Source organism: Pyrus communis, chromosome 2, assembly GCF_963583255.1.
Source record: "Pyrus communis chromosome 2, drPyrComm1.1, whole genome shotgun sequence".
Lineage (NCBI taxonomy): Eukaryota > Viridiplantae > Streptophyta > Magnoliopsida > Rosales > Rosaceae > Pyrus > Pyrus communis.
In genome coordinates, this window is record NC_084804.1 from 9,526,176 (window position 1) to 9,547,288 (window position 21,113).

Genomic DNA, 21,113 nt, shown 5'->3' on the forward strand with positions numbered 1-21,113 from the left:
AAAACCAGAAAAACTTTGAGAAACTGAGAGAAGGAAGTTCAATACACACTTGGTTTCTGGGAGAATAATCTAATTGAATTCAAAGATAACACCGGCTACTTATAGCCTTACAAGATAACTGAATGAAAGTAACAACCCACGATTTTACAGCACCTAGAATCGTGGTATCTGACTAAGGTTAAAGACTGAACGTGAAACAATACTGGTTCCTTAATAATAGGAATTATTAACGACTACAAAGTTGACCTAGAAACTAGGAAGCTTAACCCTAGTGGTTAAAGGACTCCTAACACGTTTAACACCCACAATTTCTTATTGGGCTAGAGGAACAAGCTGGCTATCACCAAAAGCCAGTGATCCACTATTTATTGAAAACACAAAATTAAAGACAAGGAGAGAAGAGGATTATTGTCTACCAAGTGCCAAACTCAATAGGTGACCCTTGGATTCAGAGAAGCATATGCCAGCAGCTCCATGTTGCTTTCAAATAATGCCATCTTCTCTTCGCTGAGAGTCAACCATGCTTCAATCCCTTTGCAATCTCTTTTGTCCACCAAATGAAACATATTCTTTACTACAAGACTAGGACCGCTCACCCATGACGGCTTTCCCCATCCGAAATCTGTTTCATAGAAAGGAAACCTACACCAACTGGAGCAGTAATAAGTTTCAATCTCCTGATCTTTCAGTGGGATTGTCAGGTATTCGGTCAACACTTGCATTGCCTCATTAGGATCAAATACTTTTGTAGCAGCTTCTTTCATTTCTTCAATCCCGGCCCGGATTTTGACAACCAAGTCTTTTAAATCCAACACATTGGAAGTACTCTCTACAGCCTTTGGTATAGCCGAAAGAGAAAAATTCCCAGCCATGTTATCTGGAAAGGGCGGCGTAACCATTTTGCGCAAGTTCACTGCTAGACGAAGCGTGGATGGCCTTATTGGACTAGAACACAACGTGTTTGGTGACGACTTTGACGATGCTTCAATTGCACATCTCCAAATGAGTGCTGAAACGGCTTCTACCCTTGTTGGTTTTGGAACAAGTGAACTGGATGTTTCAGATTGGAGAACGGAAATCTTTGAGTTATCAAACACATACCTCCTTGTTACGGGCTTTTCCTTCTCGGATGGTGACTCCCAGAGGGAAATCTAGGGGTGGAAAAGAAGACGCAACACCGCCAAATTGGGGAAGGATTACCTTGTTGGATTGAAGGGCTGTTGCTGCCCAACACTGGATGAATGTGCATACAGTTGAGACATCAGCAATCTTATGTGAAAAGCCTAACCCAACTGCCATTCCACCACACTCAAACAAGTTGACTTGTACATAAAGCAATGCGCGCGGGCCTGCTTCTGCTTCTGGTTCTGTGGACTCAGCCCCAGTTGGAAGCAATCGTGTTAACATCTCTGGATCTGGGCGTTCGAAAATGTCTGATAAAGAGCACTTGACATGGGCTTTCACGACTTGAGCTCCGTCATCATTACATTCGACTGCGACATTACTTTTTATTCTTCCTGCGAAAGGGTAGTAGTGAGTGAGAGTTTTAGCTAATGATTCTATTAGATGCTGATATTTGTCATTAATGGCCTTGGCAGTATGAGTTGTAGTAGTACTAGCAACATTGGGATAGAAGAGAAGGAATTTGATGTAAATTCCAGGCATAAATAAATCCAAAAGATAGAGCTTAAAATTTCTGAGGGCTTGAGGAGTTGGGGAGGATGGTTTAACTGTTTGTGTATCGACGATTTCAACCTCGATGGATTCGGTGGCCATTTTCTTCGGCTCAAGTTGATACCTTCTGGAATGGGATGGTAAAACTAAATTTGTAAATGGGATCATATTTATAGACATTGTGGGAGCCCTACGAGAACCTAACACCTGACGCGCCACGCGAGTCCAACAGGTCTCATTAACTTCCCTCTCTTTCTCTCTCGATTTTCACTCATATCATCCTCTCTCCATTTATTATAGGAAGTCACCTAACACAGTGAATGGAATTAAAGGAAGGCTACCTACTGCTAAATCTGAACTATGGAGCAGGAGTAAAAACCCTCTGGGAAGGTACGGAGGTTCAAATATTACTATCATCTCTGTGGTAATTCTACTTACTGTTCAGGTAGAAGAAAGGCAAACAAACAACACGCTAGAGGTGAGTGACCAAAAATGGAGGCCAAAGGTTAGAACTGAGTATACAAAAGCAACCTGTATCTACTCTGATCTCAAGGAACAAGGAGTTAGAAATAGCATCTGGAGTGCATGTTATATTTCATAATTTTATGTTAATAGGATGTTTATGTGTTTTTAGAATTTAAGACAACAAATTATTTGAATAAGAAAAATTCATTTTGACTAAATTATGATAAGATAAGATAGGATGTTTGTGGTGATTTTAGAATATTTGTGATATTATTTTCTGAACTAGTTGGTTAATTAAATACAATAAAAATCATAATTTTTAATTAAAAATTAGTAGAAGAATGTTTGATCAAAAGTTTAAAAGTTATAGATGTTTGATTAAAAGTTATAGAATGTTATAAATTTGTAAATGGGATCATATTTATAGACATTGTGGGAGCCCTACGAGAACCTAACACCTGACGCGCCACGCGAGTCCAACAGGTCTCATTAACTTCCCTCTCCTTCTCTCTCGATTTTCACTCATATCATCCCTTCTCCCTTTCTTCTTTATCTCTCTTTCCTCTTTTTTTTTTTTTTTTTTTTTTTTTTTCTCTCACATTTTTTTTCTCTCTTTTTCTGGAAAAATCACTCTATTTCTCTCTCCCAACTTGACTACAAATTGCTCACAAAATCATTTTGTTTCAACGCCAGTGAAGATACCAACTGGGCAACCACATAAAAAGTTTTTTTCTCTCCGTTGTGAGAGCCCTCCATGGTGAGTGTTCCTTCTCTCCGTGTGGGAGTGTGTTTGGTTTCCCGTTTTCTGTATTTCTCTTTTCTTTGGTTTTCTAGGGTGGTGTGACTGGTGGTTAATCTTGGTAGGGTTGGGAGAGTTATTTCGGTTGGGGGTTGGTTTCTCCGAATTGTTTAGGTGTTTTGGGGTGTGGGTGTTGGGTTTGGTGCTGTTCTTCCACCAAGCCTTTAGGTATCGTTTGGTATGCAGACGGGACGGGACGGAACGAAATGGGATGGGATGGGACAGGACAGGACGGAACAGAATGGAGCGGGAGCAAAGATGCCCTCGGATGGAAACAAGGAGGAAGAAGAAGGAGACGGAGAGGTTATAATTTTGTGTTCCACGGATGTGGAACGAGTCGTTCCAAGGGGGTGAGGTGAAACGAAAATTCACCCAAAACTCGTCCCGTGGAACAGCTCATTCCACCCGTTTTAGGCGCACCAAACGTGGGACGGAACGCCTTGTCCCACTCTGTTCCGTCCCGTCCCACGTACCAAACGGTACGTTATGGAAGGGGTTGGGGGCATTTATTATAGGAAGTCACCTAACACAGTGAATGGAATTAAAGGAAGGCTACCTACTTCTAAATCTGAACTATGGAGCAGGAGTAAAAACCCTCTGGGAAGGTACGGAGGTTCAAATATTACTATCATCTCTGTGGTAATTCTACTTACTGTTCAGGTAGAAGAAAGGCAAACAAACAACACGCTAGAGGTGAGTGACCAAAAATGGAGGCCAAAGGTTAGAACTGAGTATACAAAAGCAACCTGTATCTACTCTGATCTCAAGGAACAAGGAGTTAAAAATAGCATCTGGAGTGCATGTTATATTTCATAATTTTATGTTAATAGGATGTTTATGTGTTTTTAGAATTTAAGACAACAAATTATTTGAATAAGAAAAATTCATTTTGACTGAATTATGATAAGATAAGATAGGATGTTTGTGGTGATTTTAGAATATTTGTGATATTATTTTCTGAACTAGTTGGTTAATTAAATACAATAAAAATCATAATTTTTAATTAAAAATTAGTAGAAGAGTGTTTGATCAAAAGTTTAAAAGTTATAGATGTTTGATTAAAAAAATTCAAATTTGAGGCATCTATATCAAAATGCCCTTAAAAAATTACCACAAATAAAAAATCATCCTCAATGAGTCAATTGCTTTGCCAATTGCCTATTTCTTCTCTCTTCCAATCCCTTTCAAATCTGCTCTCTAACAGATGCTGGAGGAGACTCACTATTCAAAGTCTCCACTGCCATTGGATTTTCCACCAAAGACTAGTTGGTGTGCCAAGACTTCCGCGGCTAATAATCTCCATCATGCATTCATTATCATCTGTTCCTACACGACTTCATTAGAATTCGGAAATTTTCATAGAAAAATCTCTGTATTTCTCATTAGTAAAAAAACAAATAAGAAAGCGACTAGAGTGGCACTGACAATTTTGGACTTTTAATAACAATTTCGTTGTTTAGAAAATTTGTAAATAACGACACGATAGTCACATCCAAGTAGAAGGGATTTCATTGAGTGGTTCGATATGAATTATACTTTGCAATTCTGTTGAGTGGTCCAGAATCGTATCCACTCGGATTCCGTTGAGAGGTCCGGAATCCTTTCTACTCTGCATGCAGTTCCGTTAAGTGGTCCGGAATCATATCCTAGTTTGGATTCCGTTGAGTGGTCCGGAATGACACGCCCCAATCCTGATATCCCTAAATACCAGGGTAAGCACGTGCTGGCCGACACCTGAAGGTGACGAAGCCATTAAAAACATGTATAGTGATAAAATATTTAATTAGAAAGATAAAAATCGATACGGAATCGTGTTCAGAGCATATAACTACTAAGAATAATATGGAAGGATTACTAAGAAAAGATATGAACAAGGAAATGATACCTATACTGAGAAGACTCAAGAATATATATGTTGTAGAGTCCTGATGTCGGGATCATATGCCTCAAATCTATGTTGTAAACATCCTCCTTTAAGTCCCGCAGCAACGCGCGGACATATTTTCTAGTTTATTCAAAAAATCAATTCAATTAGGGCTGCGTTTTGAAATTTGAATTACTTATGGGTTTCTTTTGTGGAAGTTGCTTTCTCTTGAATATTATCTTGAATTGATTGAAATTCTCTCTGTTTTTTCTAGAAATTGGATCATCGGCAGAGCACTAGGACACTTCAAGAGAGAAGCAAAATGTTGGCTGCTAAGGTCCGAAAAAATCCCTAAAGGTTTTCCATTCCCGGCTAACTTTCTTTGATTTCTTTCTCTGGTTTTTCTTTTGGATGAAATCAGTTCTGTCATCTGCGAAACCCTGCTTGGTTTTCTTAATTTTTCAGCCAATATTCGGCATAGGACAGAATCCGGTGGGAAAAGAAAACTCGACGTGCTCCCGTGGTGTGGAACCGCAATTCTTGGTTCTTCTGCTGGTTTTATGTTCTTGTGGAGGTGATTTATTAACTTCTGACATTGTTTTTCGATATTTTAAACAGTTGGTGTCTCATGTTTTAAGATTTATAAGATTTATACCGAAAGTGACACTGCCAAAGCTGATGCCGAGATCAGGTAATTGTAGTTTTAAATTTGTGCAATTGCTTTTCGATTATTGAATGTTGTGGTTTTAATCAATGTCTAAGTTGTTGTAGAACTGAGATCAACTAACCCTTCGTTCCAGGATTTAAATCTTCCGATTTGTATTTGTATGTAAACGGTGCTAACAATTCAAATAGAATGGGAGCCTTGTACAATGATGCAGCTAAGTAGAGGCCAAAATGTATTAGATATTATCCATATCTCAAACAAAATTTCATCACAACAAAAGAGAATACAACACGCACACAATTACTCATATGAGCTAACAAAAGGGTTAGAAGTCAAGCAACCAAGTACCAACCTGTAATTGAAAATTAATATAAAGAAATGAGTTAACCAAACATCCGAAATGATCCAAATGTAGATTCCCAAAAAACACAAGAAAGAAAAATATTGAAGTATATTACAAAACTCTACTAATCTACACTAGTGAAGGGAGAAGGGTTTGAATTTGAGACGCAGGTGGTTGACTAAGAATGTCAGGGCAATCCATCACTCATTATTGACCCTTTGTTTACTTTTTCTTTCTCTTACATGAAAAAAGTTGAAATTGCACTCCAAAACTAATTGAAAATAGACCAAACTTTTCTCATAATACAAGATTTAACTTTCCAACAGCACTACACAACAATTTTCCCTTTCTAAACCACGACCTCAAAAAAACTTACCTCACATGCATTCTATCATGTCCTTTTTTAGAAAGAAAAAATTACTATTATTAAAGAGTGAGGGGAGAGTTCCAAACTATTACATTAATTGAGGAAAAGGGAGAGTTTCGAACCAAGACACATAAGTAGAAACTCAACATCCAATCCAATAGGAATTAGTAATTTACATTTGAGTTTAGGTATCGAATAGCGCGTTGAATTAAGTTAGGACAAGTCAGACTCAACCTACTAAAATTGAACCATATGCAACTAGTATTGTAGGATAAACGAGAAAATATGCCCGCGCGTTGCTGCGGGACTTGAATGTATTAGGCGCAATAGGCATGAATAGTTTCTACACAAAGCAACTAAAAAGACATAGCACCTAAGAATCAATGAACAATTGGGACATCTTACTCATATGTGAGTCTCAATCCCTATTGAACAAAAATACTATTTCTTCTTCAAATTGAATCGACATCATTGATCAAGCAATTAAACATTCCTACTGGCAAATAATTGACCCAAGAGTTGAGCAGATATATAGTGATTGGAAAAATACAAAGTGAGCACCAATGATACCACACCAGTACAAAGAGCATCACTCATCAACTAATCTAGCTTGAAATGATTGGGAAAGAACCTTGGCTAAGATCTTCAATCACTGAGACAGCCCAAATGAATAGAGAAAAACACAATTAATAAACTCGGGGACAAAGAACCTGAGAAGCAGAAACAAACTTCTATGCACAAAATTTTTTTGCAAGTAAACAAACATCCAGTTGTACTGAGACTTGAATGATCCATGTTTAATAATATAACTTAAACCCAACCATGAATTTACAAAAAAATTAGGTAGAATTATTAACATAACTCAGAAAAGAAAAGACTCAACTTTGCAATTAAATTTCTTACATAACTTAAACCCGACAAATTTAACTAATTAGATTCATCCACAAAATAGATTTTAACATAACCTCAAAGAGTTTCTTCTAACCAAGTAAACCATTACTAAAAAAAAAAAACATGTAGACAAAGCTCTTATCAAAATCATAATATTGTAATGAACAGGAACTTCAAAATAATCTCAGCTACACACTTTTCCAAAACGAAGGAAAAATCTACTTTGTAACTTAACTTAATATATGAAACCACCAATTTAGTCACCTAAAATTCATAACCAACAGAGAAAACAACTCCAAATCCTCAGGTTTACACATGTATGAGCCAAAGGTCAAGTTTTTACAAAACACTCATCCCACAATATGAAAAAGCAGATCGAAAAACTTCATTTTTGAATAGAAATAAGCCAAAGGTTCAATTTTTACAGACACGGATCATTTTATACACAATAAGCATACATAAAAACATAAAACTTGACAAATTTTCATTAACTTCTCAACCAATACAAAGAACTTAGTGGGTCCTGATGAATGAAAAATAATTCAGAATTGTTTTTACATTTTTATTATTTTCTAAGTTTTTCACGGAGCCAAATTAAAACAACATGCTTAAAAGAAAAAATTGATACCTGTAAGGTTGGAGGCTGCTTTCAAGGCCTTTTTATTTTCTCTGTCGTTATGTAAATCCAATTTCACTACCACCTTCTGTAGAAAGAAAACAATTTTCAATTAACAAATTGTTTTGGGAGAGAAATGGAAATTCATTAATACAAATACCAATACCGATTTCTGGGATTTTAGGGTTTTCTGTTACCCTTGCAACTGAAAGCCTAAAAATCCCAGAAAAATGCCAAGAAGCTTAAGCATTATATTTTCAACAACCAAAACCCAACATCGATTTAATCATAAACGAAAGAAGAAATTAAAATCTAAACAGAGTCACAAATTAACGAATTGAAAACCCACAAAAAAAAAACATAAAATAAAAATAGGCAACTGACCTTAAAACAAAGAATAAATACACAGTACAGAGAAGAATACCCAAAATGAGAGAAAATGAAACAAATATATAGAGAGACAACCATCCCCAAAAACCTGACCTAACTGTACTAAGATATATGGCCAATTAATTGTTCAACCGGTAATGGATTGCTGGATATTCTTAGCTGCCCTTGTAGTTCTTCTTTGTCATATTCGAACACAACTCAGGAAAAATAAATATAAACACAAAGAGAGAAGAAGATATAAGACAATTACCTATTTAGTGAGTTCTTGGACCTATTTAAAGAGTCACTGGAATGAAATGAAGACAACTCTGCAACAGAGAAACAAACTAAAAGTCAAAATCCAGAAATTCAAGTTTAACTCAATCAAATATAATAACCAATTAAGTGAAACTTTGCTTGCTACATATGGATATGCATGGTATAAGAAACCATTCATTTGTAGATCATATTGCATTATCAGTATTATACTCATTGTTTCATGTAATCAGCCTACTACATGGGGAAAACACAGAAAAGGGAAAGTAGAAAAGTAGAAGACAATACTTGAGTATTTGGCAGAAATAGTTAGTTTTTGAAAAAAATTGCTAAACTGTGTTACAAATTCAATTGTTAGAGTTGTTAAAATTCACTTTCATCTATACAATTCAAACTTCCACACATTTATTCGTACACTTTACCAATTGTCACACACTGCTAATTGCCAATATAGCAAGATAATGAATTCCGTTAACGAAAAAAAGGATATGCAACTTAACTTGCCATGCCAAAGAAACTCCATAAGAGTTCAAAAATAATACTCACTTAAAACAATGAGTACATTCTAATCCAACAAATACTAAAACAGAATAGTGCCAGCATAATGACTTGGCACGTTAACCTTTAGGACATCTAAAATATCATATAATTTCCAATAGGTCACTATAGATTTTAGGGGCTCATAAACAATTAGCCTAATCTTTTTCTTTCATCTTGGCCTATAAATATTAAAATGCAACCAAATCTTCAACGTCAAAAATGAGATGACGACTTTGATTTCTTTATAAGAAAAGTCAATAACCTTCCAATTGGCCGATGCTTATCCAATAATCCAAATATATTCGTATTGAATTATGATATGACACTGTAAGTTTCAAGCATATAAATTAAATTTGTAGGAAAAAGCGTAGGCAAATGAAGAATAATGTTCTCTTCCATATCTCAACCGTATGCTTACAATGCATCCTTTGCTTCTTTTTTGTCTTCAGCATCTACAGTTCTTTAAGGCAGGTTTTGCAGCGTCTGCATTCACCTATATAGGGTTTAAAATTTTTTCGTCAGAGAGTAAGGAGAAACGTAATGAAATGCTCCAAGGGGTAAACCCAAGCAAGCAATAGAGTATATTTTGAATGCAAAATAGCAATTAGGAGTCATAAGTACCTTAAAAAAATACTTCTGAAGCGCAAACAGTCCCATATAAGGGTAAGAAAATTAATAGAGTAGAGAACAAAGTACTCACTATAAAACATTTTAGTTCTTTAAGAAAAATAAAGCAGGGTTCAAAAAGGATAATGAAGCATAGCAGTAGGTTCCCAATATCAGATAATGATTTCTTTCTTGGCCCAAGATTGTCATTTGATTCTGCTGGCTTCTTAACTAAAGCATTCTGAAGTAGCATTGCACCTTAGGAAGCCACTGAGCTATCCTTCTCCACTTCAGTTGCATCTGAGCAGTTCAAAATGCCATCAGCCGTCTCTGATTGTGACAACTCATTCAACTTAATTTGGTTATCATTTATAGCATAAATCAAACGACAACTTTATCCTGTGAAATCAAGGAAAACTACCTGTGTCCGATTTCATGTCAACACCTCAATTTATATCACATCCAATTAAACTACTACAACAACATACCGACAAAGTGAACATGGAAATTCATATACCATTTGACAATACCAAATCAAGCAATTTCTAAAGACCAGAAATAGATCCTACAAAGCAGAAACACTATCTCATATGCATTAAAGAGATTAACAAATTCTCGGTGAATCATCATAAAATTAACCCAATTTCTCAATTCCAAAAACAGGAAAGATTAAGAAAGGGTTCTGAGTTCTCACCATAACCAATATAATCATATTGTTTCAGTTTGAACTCGGGTCAATTTCCGTCATCTGCATTAACAAAAACAATAACTTATGTCAGTGCATTCCACCATAAATCAATTCATAAAATCAACTGCATATCACAAAGTTACCCAAAAGACACAAAATACCTGAAAATTACTATATTAGCACTCCCTTCACCCCAAAATCAGAAAATTTGAAAATAGAACTTGATAACATTGTACGTAGAAAGCAAGGAATCAATAATTTAGGTGGTTTCCCAGGACAATAATGAGCTTGCAGAGATCATATTCATACATGGATGCACAAACACACAGAGACACTACAGAGAACATTTGATGCAAAAAAAAATAGAGATGCTCAGAGACTCAACACACACTATTCATAGATCCATGACTTAGAAATTCTCAGATCTGATTGAAATTAATAAAATAAAATAAAAATTTAGGGATGTGAAAATATACCTCTTATAGTCTGGGTTCTGTTCCCCTGATTCCTTCGCCGGCTTGAGGCAAACCTGAGGAGATCGGCGATTAAAGGATAAGAAAACTGGCGGCCGTGTTTTAGTTTTTTGATAGAGAGAGTTCAAGAGAAAAAAGAAGAAAGGGATACCCCTTCCCTTCTGAGATCGTCTATAACATCTGAATTACTTAACACCCATACACTATATTTACACACTAATCAATACTCATAACACATCAATGGTCCAACAATTATGGAGCTCGAAATTTCTATGAGGGACAATCAAATCATAAATTAAAATGAAAACATGTAAGTAATTAAGAATTATTACTTGCTCAGTCAGCTCCTTCTTGTCACTTCAAGGATTATTCAATTCAACCTGATTCGATCAAACTGCATCACCTAACAAAATAAACAAAAAATAAATTAAAAAAGAAAATCAGGGGAGCTAAATAAATATACCCTGACCTACTTTTTGGCTAGAAAACCCAAAAAGAGCAATTAAACAGCAGTGCATAATGACAGAATTTCTATGAAAAAATATGAATGAGTTTTCAATTAATAATTGAGCCGGAAATAAAGAAGGCCTTTCTCACCTTGATGCAGGGCAGATAACAAAAACATTATGTATGGATTAATGTATAATATCTGAGATCCTATCTGTTTTTTATTGACTGATGCTTCAACACCAGCCACCTAATTCATATGACACATCCATACATACCTGAGAATGCTTATTCCCACCACCATAACGTTGTTGCTTTAGTATGTTTTTTCACTGAGAAGAAAAGGAAAGAGCATCATGAAAAATTTAGTTCCAATATACCTGAGAACAATTCACATGTTATTACCTTAAACAGGAGTTAAAATTACTCACCCATTTTTTTTTTCATCACACCAAGACAACTAAAGGAAGACTTCTAATCCTATAAATTAGCAAATACTCTACTATCCTAAATTCCTAATCCCACTTGAGTTCGCTGCCCCACACCTTTGTCCCTTGTCTCCCATTAACTAAAAACACTCCCAAATCACATCAGCCAGCCATACAACAAAGCCACTGGCCACATCAAATATTAGGCACGATTTAGGTAACCAAATTCAACGAATAGAGTTCAGATAACGAAATGCAAAGAACACGATACATAATTGTAAAATTCAAGAACATGATTCAGAGGATTTGAACTATATTGTGTTGAAAACTTACGGAAGAGCGAAGATTCCAGGGCGGTAGCGGTCAGGCTTCTTGACTCCTCCAGTTGTGGGTGCTGATTTTATTGAAGCCTTAAAATTAAAACAATTAGCAACTTAGATCCAATAATCTGATTGTTTCTCGGAAAAAATAGCTTGCAATTATTGACCCAACACAGATTTTGCAGCATTAATTAAGAGAGAATTATAGTTTTATTTACTTGTGACTAAATCTTTCTTGTTTTGTGGTAATTTGTATAGCAGACAGCCAAACAATATATATAATTATTCAAACAGATTAAGACTCGTAATCAAATCAAATCGTTTCTGGTGCAGCTGCTGAACAATGAAGAGCCGAAGCGACTCCTGTTTTTGAGTGACAGAAAACTCTGCAGTGACTCGAACAGAGAAATTGAACTAATAATAACAAAGAGTTGGGATCACGATACTCACCAAGACCAGATCAAAGAGAACATTCTGATCAGCTTTGATCTCGTTGATGAAGTCCGATAAACTTCTTGATAGTCTAATCGCCGCTGTTGCCGACGTCTGTGCTATCGCCGTCTCGAAGCTTGACATGCTTCTGGCCGTACTCGATGACTTTGGTGATGATGTGGCCTTGAGGATCTTGGACTTGAGGATCTGCTCATCTGCATACATCTGACGCTCCTGCAGGAACGGGAGGAGGGAAAAAATGAAGAAATTTGCGTTTAGGGATCTGGGTTTGTCGTTGAATACTGGAACGATACCAAGAAATTTGGGTTTGCGAAGAGTAGCAGAAAATGGTGATGGCCTCCTGTCTGCCCTGCAATCCCCTCGTCATCGATCCCAATCAGTTCCGACAATTAAGATGACAAAAGTACCCTCCAAACTTTTACTCCGGGCCGTCCAATCTTAACCCTAGATGGGCATTCCCATCATTTGAACACCCAAAGGGCCGGCCTCATCAACAATTGAAACGAACTAACCCAGCCGCCTTCACCCTAATGGCAATCTTGTAAATAAATAGAAATGTGGTCCAAAACACTGTTCATATGAATAGTGCCAATTTCCCTCCTACTTTAGACTAAAGTAACTAGAAAAAAATGCCCGCGCGATGCTGCGGGACTTGAATACATCACCTGTATTGTATTGTACAATTAATAGGACGAAACATAACGTTTTGGTTCCCTAATAAATAGAAGAAATAGAAGTAACATAGTTTACAGAAATATTGCCCTTGTAGTCAAGGTGATAAAATATATATCTTCTAGGTTAGCTACATGTTGTAGTTGACAAAAAACATAAAAACTGTTTTGTTCTTATTCTAGCATCTAAGTTTCCAAGCACGAATGTGCAAAAAACACGCAGTTGTTGAAGCAAAAATGTTGATAGCCAAAAACATGTAGAACTGCCTGCAGCAGTCGATTACGGAGATTGCATTGTTCACTTTTTTTAAGAGTTGATATCTTCCGCACTACAGCAAAAAATATAAATCATAGTTTAAGAAACGCGACCATAATGTTTTTCATGTAGGCGTGCATATGAAAGAAACGAAAAAGAACAAAATCACCCATATATATAATAAGTTTAAATGCAACCCAATTGTGGGTTCCAACATCATAGAAAGGATGTCTTATACATAATTAACAGTACGCCTGACATCGGTTCATCCTTTCGTATTAATAGTTATTGTTTGCAGAAACCTCAATTACCTTACAATCTATCATCATTGACATATAGTTCATACAAAATGGGACATCATAACCTGTCTTTGGCCAACAACAGTTTTTCCAAAATGAAATCAACTATTACTGCATTAATTATGGGTCCATCTAGGCAATTCATTGAATTCACAGAGCCGAAAATTTCCCCAATTCGTTGAATTTACATACAAATGGGACAAACAATAAAACATACCATAATTTTGATGACAATCATATTAATCATCCTTAATAGTATAAATAATTCAACAATGTGAAAAATATAGGTCATGTAGAATAGAACAATCAAAGTTCTCTATTTTGATTAGGAAAATAATGGTCAAAATTTTAAAGAGACAGAGCCTTTTATAGTAAATTTTATATCCAGAAACTCAAAAAACCAAACATGTTCAATTAGCAAGAAATTCTCTACATGATACTCAAACCAAAACCGATGAATTTTTGTTATATGTATCATAAATAGAAATGATGGCATCCAAATTCCATTAGTTTAACATTTAGAAACACTTAGTCATTAAGTATATATACTTGCCAAAACTCATTCAGACAATATCAATTTATGAATTACACGTTTAGTCAAATTGATTATGCGTCCTTACCCTTTCCTTACCCCTACGCTTTAACCCTTGCATAAAATCCCCCCTTCTCTCGCTCACCTTTGTTCTATCTCTCTGTGTGTGTAAATCGCAAAAAACAAACCCTGAACTAAAACCCTCAATTCCCGGCTAAATTCTTGCACAATTTGGTCGGAGATTCTTTATTTCTCCTTGCAATTCCTAAACCAAATGTGGTAAATTTTATCTGAAAGAGACCCCTCTTTCTACAAATGGCACAAAGAAAATGGTTTCGAGAAATTATGCTAAAGGGGAGACTAATCAGATGATTATGCTTAGAACTATAATGTTGTTTCAATTTAAAAAAAAAGTGTTAACTGATTGAAAAACCAAACCATTAAAAGAACCGGTAGAGATCACAGTAACAACATTGTAATAAAACTAAGATCTAAAAAAGCATGTATTCAAAAGTAAATTAGTTCGATCATGCATAAAGCAAGGCAGTGACGGAACATTAGCAGCTAAGGTAATCCACCATATTAAGGCATTATACAGATTATTATACTTTGTTTGTCAGCATGGGAACATGCGTCAGAAAAAGAAAAGGAAAAATATATAGGGTAAATTTAAAGGCTATTTGAAAAGTTTAATATGTTTGTCTGTGAAACTCAGTGATAAAACTTCACAGTCATGCTTTCCAAGAACAAAAGAAAGCAAATAACTGAAACCACTGATAATTCGAAGCAACAGAGCAGATCTTATTAAGATTGAAAACGCATTCCAGAAAGCATGGGGAAACTGTAAAAGTAACAAAAACTGTGATGGTGGAATGGATTAAATCCATGAAAGTGCAACAAAGAAAGGGTAAATCTAAGAAGGGTTTAACTGACGACCAGTCTTTTATACTTGATAATGTTATGAATTATCAGCTGGATAAAGCTGTTAAAATGTGTTTTGGAATCGGTCGTCGCACAAAATGTTTATTTACGCTGTTATTGTTTAACTGCAAACAACTGCGTTTTATTATTATGTTTCAGTTTAGGTTTGATGGCATGAATATTTGTTACATCACACTAACTTATGACGTAACAATCACACATTGTACTGTTATTGCAGTCATATATATTCAAATTCTACTGTTATCTCGGTCATATATATATATATATATATATATATATATATATATATATATATATATGAAAAGGACGCTATAATTAGATAGCTAAATCTAATCCTAATGTGAAAAAAAAAAATGTAAGAACTGTTATGAAACCAGTGTTAATTAATATACCTCAAAAGTCAAACGGCCAAGTGCTCTAGCGATCGATCCAACTTTCTGAAAATCGGAAACAAAGCAAATCGATTAGCACTAACTCACAGAACAGCAATGAAAATAATAGCTCAGAGACAGTAGCGAAATTCTATTAGCAGTGAACACACACTGTTGAAACAGGGATTGTAGCAAAGCTATACCAATTAGTAATATAATATAGGCATTAGTTGCAGGTTCTGCAAGTATTATCTGTAGAATTTAGCAGGTTAGTTATATACTTTATCTGAGATAGTAATGCAAATATCATACCGAAGAAACATATATCATCCAGTATTTCTCATCTAAAATTTTCCAATCCAAAAAAGACAATAAGGAAAATTATGCAACTCCAAAGTACAAATGTTAAGCATGCTACTTCAACCGAAATAACTTCTAGATACAATGAGAAACACATGCTCATTCTGGAAATGGAATCCAGGTAAAACCAAAATACATAAAAACTGCAATAATTAAACTGCAAGCTAAATTGATTAAGTGTCCAGAAGATAAACACACCAATTTTCAAACAAAGCAAAGAAATTGAAATTGTCTCATGAAAACTAACTAAAAGTTTATGTAATGTCATTGTATTATTATCTAAGAGGCGAGATAGAATGTTAATACTACATGACACAAAAGCAATGCAATATCTACATGTTTAGGTAACATCATCCTATCATGCTAAACAACTGGAAATGCACAATCTAGTTTACAAAAGTAGGGGTTAGAGTATGAAAACCAACTAAACAGTCTAAACTTCTATATATATGTGTTTGTGATGTAAAACTAACTTCATCAGGGTTGTAGTTGAACTGAACCAACAAATCTGTGAGCTAATTAAATATTCACGCACATTATACTCATAGACACTGCACTCACACACTCTGATTATAAGAAATGAAAATGAAAAAACAAATGAAAGCTAACATATGTCTTGGCCAACATATTTATAAGATATGGATGCCAACCAGTAAATAGCTAGGAATTTACCTAAAGAGTCTTTAGCCACAAAAATCCCATTAAAGAATCTCAACATGTTCCCAAAACATTAAAATAGTAATGCAACTCAAAAATTTCCCCAAACCCTAAAACCCACAGAGCATATGCCCTACTCAACAAAGATAATTAAGAACAACAATTGCAGGATCAATAAGGACTCTGTGAACTGCAAGGATTAAGAGTGCAGGAAAAACATTACTACTGGTAACTTAACAGAGAGAGAGAAGAACCTGCAATTAGGTTTTCTCAAAAGCAAAAATTGCAGAAAGCAACCAAGAGACACAAAAAATTTAGCTAAAGAATGTTAGCCACCAAAATCTCATTAAAGAATCTCAAAATTTTTTCTAAACATTAAAATACCAAAGCTGCTCAAAATTTTCCCCAAACCCTAAAACCCACAGAACATAGCCTCTACTCAACAAAGATAACTTAAGAACAATTGCAAGATCAATAAGAACTTTGTGAACTACAAGGATTAAGTGTGCAGGAAAAACTATAATCTAGATAAACAAAAGAAAATATGTATTAAAGAGCACCAAAAAGTCAAAAACTTTAAAGGCTGCCAAATAAATTTGTATTCAAGGGTTTGAACCCATCGATCTAAGTGCAAATATAAAAAGCACAGAACATAGAAAAATAAGTTGAGAGATAGTTTAGAACATTGCAATTGAGGCTCCTCTTAGTAAATATATATATATATATATATATATATATATATATTTTTATTTTTTTTTTTAAAAAGAACACATGTATACCCTGCCCCGTAAGAAACATGTTAAGCAAACACCTATCTTATCAATGGTTCAGAATCATAGTTTGACCACATATGCCAAACTATAAATCTAAACCATTGATAAGGTAAACTTTTGCGAGAATGTGTGGTCCATATGCACTGTCTGGCAACATAACAACCTATGTTGCCAGAATGTCTAGCAATAGGGCATTACCCTACATATTCAAAAGTTGAGAAACCATGGGAGAAGGAACGACTCAGAACTTGGAAGTAAAATATGAAAATCACAACTCAAAACACAGATTAATAAATGTTATTTCAAATTTTCACAAACAACACAGTAGATAAGGAAGAGTACAGAAAATTAGAGAGAAATTCAAACAGAGCAAGGAAAACTAACTATGCATACCATAATCACCAATAATATACCACAAAAGATATATACATTTGGTGACAATCATACATTTGATTCCTACAATATTTCATGTCTTGCATAAAAATTAGAAATTAAAAAAAAAAAAAAAAAAAAAAAAAAAAACACAACAAAGAAAAGGGTACCTAATACTTTCTGTGCAGCTGCTCTTCAAAAGGCAAAATGCTTTAGATCCTAAGGACCAAGCAAATATAAAAGCGATTCAACAATTATCAAAGAAAATCAACAATGCATGGAACAAAAATTAGAAATTAAACACCCATCAAGGGTTGGGAAGAATGCTAAATCCAACTAATTCGAAACATAAAGTAAGCCGAAAGTAATAAAACTTATAAATTCTATATAAATTATAATCCTTTGGAGAAAATCTCCAATATCCATTATCCAATTAATTGTATTAAAAAACCTAGCAAATCTCCATTAAATTAAAGACATTTTGCAGTAAAGTATCCATCTTTTCACAGTAAAGCAATACAAAGATCATGAGCAAGTAAATCTGGAACACTACCATCAAAATTCCAGCAATCAATAACCATAATTATAAATTTTGTCAAACTTAGTTGCTACAGTGTTTGACAATGATCAGGCAAAAACTGAATATTTCGTGGAGCCACAAATGTTCTATCAGAAAAAATGAATAATCGAATTAGTTGAGTAAATTTACGGAACAAAAAGAGAAGAAGGGAATGGAGGAGATCAGCAGAAGGAGACGAAATCAGATTCAGAGTTTGAGAGTCAATTGCTGAATTTAAATGAATTGACCTTTTTTATGACAGACAGTCAAACAGGAATGCACAGGGAGAAGCGGAAGAAGGAAAAGAGGATGGTTCTCAGATACATCAGCACTCCCTGCAAAACCCCAAAAGCAGAAGATTAGAAAAAGAACCCAAAATCAGTGGCATGGTCCTCGTTTCTCCATTAATCAGTAGCTAATAACCTAACGAAAAAGAACCCAAAACAGACTGCTTAAATTATAGAAAGTGCTTATAAAGCTCATGAATAACTTTCAGAGCCTGCATAGAAATGGTATAGCACAGATAACAACAGACAATAAAACTATGCACAGTATAAGCTAAATCCGATATGTTACATTCCACACACACAGATATGTCGAAAACTCGAAATTATTATAGAGTAAAGACAACTATATTATACAATCAACATTGAAGTGTTATCCATTGGTAAATTTTCAGTATTAATTCTATTGGATTATTCATAAGAAATGAAGAATCCAAAACTGCATCAATTCTTAGTTCAAAGTTCAAACCAGCAGCTACTATCATCCATATGAAATTAAGAATCCAAAATTGCATGAATTATTTCATTAAGCAACCAAACAGGGGATAACACAAATTGCAAGGTAAGAAAGAAAGATGGAAACCTGGAGAAACCCAAAAGGAGCAAGTAAATAGCAGTACATAATGACGGAATTTCAATGAAAAAATATGACTAGGTGGAGGGGGTCAAATTCAATCCATGAGAGAAAGAATTAATATGTAACACATACCTTCATAATTAAATTTAAAAAAAAAATAAAAAATAAAAACTGAGCTCTGGGAAAACCTAAACCTATACTTCTTGAACTTTAGGTCACTCAAGATGATGTTCAAAAATTTTCTTTGTAGAAAACCCAAAAGGAGCAATTAAATAGCAATACATAATGACGGAATTTCAATGAAAAAATATGAATAGGTGGAGGGGGTCAAATTCAATCCATGAGTGAAAGGGTAAGCATATACTTGCTGCTAGGAAATCCAGATTCCAGTGGTTGATACTCTTTGTTTCTGAAAAAAGTGTGTATGTTTGAGCTGCAGGGATACATCACATAGGAAAAAATTAGAGGGAAAAAGAGTTTGTATTTAAACACAGTAAAGAGATTTGTATTAGAAATTACTTTGTATAAACAAAATTTAAAATGGATAGACAAATACCTCACTAATGGTTTGTTTGGTGGCTGCTGTGTGAATGGATGGTTTGATGTGTACGGTTGTGTTGGATCTACATGCATATCAAGAATCAAATCAACAGTGTATCTCAGAAATATAAAAGAAGCAAGAAACGGAAAACAACCTAGCAACATATGGATATTAGAATGATGTGAAGTGGAAAAGGAAGCTGAAGTTGATTTGTTGATTAGTAAATAGTAGGAAAGTATGAAAAAACACAGAAATGAGCACAGTGCAACCCCTTTGTTTATAAATACAGAAATATCAACCTAACAGTGAACTAAACAGGCTAGACACCCTAATTTAAAAACAATAAACTTAAAAAGGAGGCTTAATTTTGTTCACTCATAAGCAAAGGGAAAAAATTCTGAAAAACACAAATATAAACAGTGTAGCCTCCTAATTTAGAAAGACTAAGAGTAAAGTCTAATAGTTAAGCAAACAAATTTTGAAATATCTATGACAGCTTTAATAAAGGAAAGGAATGGTAAATCAAACAGTGAACATATAATTTCAAACAAAAAACTGTATAAATTTACGTTTTTTTTACTTAATTTTTTAATTTTTCGGTCAACCATTAATCTTGCTGTAAATTTAGATGTTTTCCGTTTGTGTTGGTCCAGTTGCTTATACTTGTCAAATGTTGGTTCATCTTATGCATTGATATATTTAACAGCTTACTGCCTATGGGTAGTGGAGCATCCCAAATTAATCTACATTATGGTTATTAGAACAATGGATTAGGTTGTAGGATAAGTTTTAACATCTAGCTAACCCTAGAGCTGAACTAAACAACCTACAAAAGACTAAGAGGAAACCCTAATAGTTAACTAAACAATATAAAATATCTATGACAGCATTAATGAAGGAAAAAATATCTATGACAATTTTAATAAATGGAATGGCAAATCAACAGTGAACAACAATTAAAAACAATAAACTGAAATAAAGTGAATCTAAGGTGACCTAAACAATCTACAAAGATCTATGACAATTTTAATGAAGGAACATAAAATCTGTAACAATTTTTAAACTGAAAAATGATGAATTATACACAAATTGATGGAGAAACAGAGAAATTATATCAGTGCAAAGGCCTAATTTACAAAAACAGAGACTTAATCCTAGCACCCAACCGAACAAATTATTAACATGCATTGCAATTTGAATGAAAGAACCAAATATGAATGGCAATTTTAACAAAGCAAATGGTAAATCAGAAACAAAACAATTAATCTAAAAGAGTTCATGACCTTTTGAATGAAGGGAGAAAGGTGAAAACGCAGACCCTGCCATTCCTCCCTCACCCATCCCCTCATCACCGACTTTGTGCCTAAGCCCTTGACCCTAACCAATGCACATACGCATGCTTTTCGTTATGTATCTCTCTCCCTGTTCATCCTTCTCTAAAATCGCAGAAAATCCCATGGATCCTGGCAGAAGACCTACCTAAATCTCTCTGTCACTCAGTGGAAACCCGTAGCTCTCGTATCTATCCAATATGTCAGTCTCTCTGTCCCCATCCTCTCCACTCCCTGTGTCCCCTTCTTCTCCTCTCCGCACAGCGAGACCCAGCTGTCTCGGAGTGAAAATAGGGAGCCAT

At 34.8% G+C, this 21,113-nt stretch overlaps 1 long non-coding RNA gene and 1 pseudogene across 2 annotated transcripts; both read right to left on the reverse strand.

Annotated features, from left to right (window-relative positions):
* Positions 1–301: 301 nt before the first annotated feature.
* On the reverse strand, positions 302–1,964 carry LOC137726588 (stemmadenine O-acetyltransferase-like; annotated as a pseudogene).
* A 10,930-nt stretch (positions 1,965–12,894) lies between these two features.
* Positions 12,895–20,976, reverse strand: LOC137726001 (uncharacterized). 2 transcript variants are annotated; one of them, XR_011067575.1, is made up of 6 exons: positions 19,496–20,976; positions 19,304–19,372; positions 18,327–18,413; positions 17,690–17,738; positions 15,379–15,423; positions 12,948–13,286 (listed from the first exon to the last, which is right to left on the reverse strand). It is a non-coding gene; the product is annotated as an uncharacterized lncRNA (long non-coding RNA). The 2 variants fall into 2 exon arrangements; XR_011067574.1 differs by having other exon boundaries at positions 12,895–15,423; positions 19,496–20,970.
* Between the last annotated feature and the right edge of the window lie 137 nt (positions 20,977–21,113).